This window comes from Dendroctonus ponderosae, unplaced genomic scaffold (genome assembly GCF_020466585.1).
Source record: "Dendroctonus ponderosae isolate FM_Combo_2020 unplaced genomic scaffold, Dpon_F_20191213v2 Dpon_F_20191213_130, whole genome shotgun sequence".
Classification (NCBI taxonomy): domain Eukaryota; kingdom Metazoa; phylum Arthropoda; class Insecta; order Coleoptera; family Curculionidae; genus Dendroctonus; species Dendroctonus ponderosae.
In genome coordinates, this window is record NW_026017425.1 from 2,939 (window position 1) to 7,524 (window position 4,586).

Below are 4,586 nucleotides of genomic sequence, written 5' to 3' on the forward strand. Positions count from 1 at the left end.
TAAATCGGGATAATCAAAGAGGTTTAATGAATTTTATACTAACGCCGTTGCAATGATTTTCAATTCAATTCGTCCAGCGTCTAGTTCTAAATTGAACTTTATTTTATCTAAATTAACATGTTTTTATTAGAAACTTTCTGCTGTAAGTATTAGTAGGATAACATTGTTAACAGTCTCGTTTGAAGCTGAAGCAATTGCAACGAAAATATTTAATAATTACTCAATGAATAATTGAATAACGTACGATGACATAATTATCCCATTTGAACCGAGCATACATTTGAAAGGGGATTAGCTTCGACTGAAACTGATTTATGCAAAAGCTAATCCGAATTACAGGAAAATAGCTTATTTATGTTTGAGCTGCCCGGTTGATTTTAGAATTTAATGCGAAAATCGATGGCCGTTCGGCTTTGTTGCAGAAAATACAGATATTACATCTGACCCCGTGAAATAATTCGATTTCGCATGCATATTAATATGAATGACCATTAGCTGTGCGGAATAAATCGTGTTCGGCAATTGCAAACAAGATTCTGGCACCACAGTTACAAGTAGGTCCAGGCCTAATCGTAAATTTGCTTGTGTGAAACTGACATTGTTGCGTGTTTAGTTTCCAAGTCCTTTTTCTCGTTTCCCGGTTTCAATAGCCACAATTTCAACTTCAACTTTCAAAGTTTCACTCAACTGGGACTCTCAGTTTAAAGGAAACTTGACTGTATAAATATTGAAAGTTTCACTTGAGTTGGATTTTTCTCAAACTTGATACCTGCGGCGTGTTCCATTGAAGATCCGCAACTTTCAGCTACAACTCTGTCTTCGAGTGTTGGAGAGTTTCACTTGATTGAAATCCTTGTTAGGTTTTTCCGCAAAAGCCTCTGAAATGTTTGAAGTATGTAACGAAACCTTGGGTACAAATTTTGTAAAATTTAACCAGGTTTATTTAGTTCGAATGTTGCTTTAAATATTCAGATAACTCGTAACTTTCTTAATCAATAAAGCAGGCAAGATGTGGAGAAGAATAAGAGAAACTTGCATTTATAACTTCAGAAACTTTCATATTTGGACATTCATTCTTTTGCCCCAAACCTCAAATGGATTTTTGAGTTTCCAGACAGATATAACATTTTAACAAATTAATATTAAAATTTGACTTTATAAAAGTCGAAAGTTTTACTCAATTCTAGTTCCAGCATAGTTGCGACTAAAACAGCTAATGTCTGCAGAGTGGGGAAACTCGACTTTACAAATGCACTTCTTGGGTAAGTGTCTTTTGGAAACATTTTTATTTTCCATTAAAAATGCTGATATTCACTATCGATTTCAAATTATTGACAGTTTAGATAGAGTTTCACTCCATTGAACTGTTGATTTTACCAAATTTCAATTTTAAATAACTGTCAATTTGAACTCAACTAGTCGTTGAAATTTCCGTAAATATTAGGTCAAGGAGGTTTCAAGTCAAGTTTCACTTATAGTATTCGATATAACTGAAACTTGACCGAAGAAATATAAAAAGTTCTACTCAATTCGGATGCTGGTTTATTTAGCTAGAATATTTGTAGTTTGCTTAAACACACGCTCATGTTTGATAGTTCGTATAGTTATGGGACCTTAAGGCATAAGGAAGAATATAATAGAAAATAGACCTTATGCATGTTTAAAGTTTTATACAATTCGAATTCGAATTCGGATTTTAGTTAGTTTTCTCAGTCGCTTTTTTGAATGTTTTTCATGTCTATTTGAATTGCTTGATTTTCTTTTGAGCCAAGATGTCTTCAATTTTTGATAGTTTCTTTGAGAACCTTGACTAAAAGACGTTAAGTAAATCGGGATTTTTGCTTAACCTAAAATGTTGGAAATTGATTAAGATTTTACAAGTTTCGAATTAAAACAGTTACAGAATCAAAAATGTTCCAAGTGATGAATGAACCTTGACTTTATAAATGGAAATTGTGCAATATGTGCAGTCTGTGTATTAAACAATTTTAACTACAAACTTCTTCAGAAGAGTTCAATTTTAGCAGCCGTTGCTTGAAACTGAAAAGTTTTAGGGTCTTTTATGCAGTCTTGGAAAAAATATTTATGATTTCTCCCTCTATTGCCTATAAGCACGGAAAACTGATCAGTTTCAGTAGGTACTGCATTTTCATCAGTTGTTTCTATCCTATTTTGGGAGTAATTATTTATTCTCATTTTTTTTCATTCTCTTACCGCAACTAGTCTGGTTTGAGAATCGATCTCAAAGCTAGTTTGTAATCCAAGAGCATCAGCGAACTAAACAATAAATAATATAATTATATTCCGACAAAAGGCCGCATCCTGAATCCGTTACGAAGGAGAATGTTGAAAAGGGAATATATCTGAAATGCAAATTTCCAGAAGGCGGTAAATAAATATTATATACCGCGTTTCGGCAAATAAAGAGAAGACGCTTGAAAATTCCACGAGATCATTTAAATGCGAGAGCTGTTCATTTATATATTTTTTTGTTGTATTCGAAAAAGTTTCACTGAAGTTGGTTGGGATGTTTTGTTTGATTTTTATGATTCTTGTGGAATATTAACGAACGTCTTTACTTACGTCTTGCTTGTTGTCTGGTTACGAACTAAGACCATAATCGAGCCGTTTAATTCAAATTTCAAATTTCGAAAATTGGCAGGAGTGCGCTTTGTTTTCTTGAGTTGATTCAGAATGATGCGCTATGCTACTTTTAAAAGTAATTGGTTGCAATTTTTCATAAGATTAATTGCAAATTCTGCATTATTTGAAGATAGCTATCTATTTCTAGAAACAAATTAAATCCTCTTATCACTAATTAAATCCAAAAACAACACAAACATAGAAAATTGCAACGTGTATTGTTATCGAATAGCTTAACGGATCATCTAATTGTAAAAGTTGCGACACTTTAAATACATGAATAAAAACAATGTTTTCAAATGTCTAGAATGTTATAAATAGCATTTATAAACAAATATGCGTTTTGATTTAGTAGCTTGTTCAATAGTTCGCATTTGGCAGTTTTTATTCATGAATAAAGCCGGCAGTGGAAATAATTCAAAGGCAGGCGATCACATTTTAATAATGCACACACAGAAGCCATTTTCATGGAACAGCCGAAGCGTTAGAAATGATGTTAAACCGTCAAAGGTTTATTTGCGAAAGTTTCCAAATCTGCCAAAAAGATGAAGCGACCAACGTTCCCATTTAAACGATCTGATACATTTTTGAGGTTCGCATTCGAATAGTGGATTGCGTTATTTATTTATTACTCTCTAGAGATAGAGAGAGTTTTACGTATTGCTTTTGGAATGTTGAGGAAATTGGAATGCAGACTTGCTTACGAGCCGGCGATGTTTTATTGCTGCACTGGATCAACGTATTGGAATACTTTCAAATCTCTCACCCCACAACCAAATGCTCGAAACTTTACCGAATTAAATTTATGGGGAAAGAAATAATTTGAATCATTTTTTAGAGAGAAAAAGCGAAAAAAACCAGCAATTTACAATAGAAAATCAACTAGTTGAACAAACAGCAGTTTCGGGCCAAAATAAAATCCTTGCTAACACTTAAATTGAGACGCTCTGCGAGATCCACGCCCTGCTCTAAAAGGTAAGCGTAAATATTTTATTAGGCCCGTAATTAATCACTTTAAGGTTTCCATGTTTATCCGCGAAACCTGTACTAGTTTAAATATTTGAAACCATATTTAAATATGAATAACGCGATGGGAGGAACAGGCAGACATCTGGGCCAGGTCAATTTGCATTATAAGATTTGAAACGAATCTATCCTGTAATGTTTTGAAATCAATATTGTATAATATATTTAAATTATAATAGAATATTTTTGTGCCTTGAAACTTTTTAAGTGACGTATGAACTAAAAGGTTCTATGCAAAATCAAATTAACGAACTCCTGTTATTTGTATATTTAGGGTCTTTGGTGGTAAAATAAAACAAATACCCTCGATTAAAGCTGCATGAGCAGCAAAAGTCACTAATCAATCCTGCAACGATACTTCGCATATTGAAACGAAACTTTCTCTGACGGATTTCAAAGTGAAATGCCACATAAATTCCGGTTCACAGCTTTAATATGTTCCGTTTTGGACGTTTCGTAAAAGTGCCATTGTAAGAAGCGGCAATGAAAACTTTGCGAGTGATAAATGAAAACACGACTTTTCAAGTCAGTTCGTTGCCAAAGTTTCATTGAAACTCCATAGAGCGTTAACAAGCGTGTCACCGAAATAGGGAAACAATTAGAAAACTTCCTGCTGGACAAAGTTTCGAGCGAAAATATCGGGCGCAATATGGCGTTAATGAAATCCCATGGCAAAGAACTTTGTACCCCCTATTTTTGTTTTGCTTATTACGCCTTTAGGCAGAAAAAAACATCTTTTTGTTGCTTCGCTAATCACGTATTTTTAATTGGTGAATATTTCGCGAATTGCATTTAATTTGTTTGATGAAACATTTTAAGAGTCATGGGGCATGGGAAATTGAGTCTATTTGAAGCTGAAGCGGTATGCAGATGCAATATCGCTCCATAATGAAATGCCATATAACAGCAGGCATAAA

At 33.6% G+C, this 4,586-nt stretch overlaps 1 long non-coding RNA gene across 1 annotated transcript; it reads left to right on the forward strand.

The window, feature by feature from the left end:
* The first annotated feature begins 3,490 nt into the window (after positions 1–3,490).
* Positions 3,491–3,847, forward strand: LOC125503184. Its single transcript, XR_007280709.1, has 2 exons — positions 3,491–3,618; positions 3,695–3,847. It is a non-coding gene; the product is annotated as an uncharacterized LOC125503184 (long non-coding RNA).
* Positions 3,848–4,586: the final 739 nt, after the last annotated feature.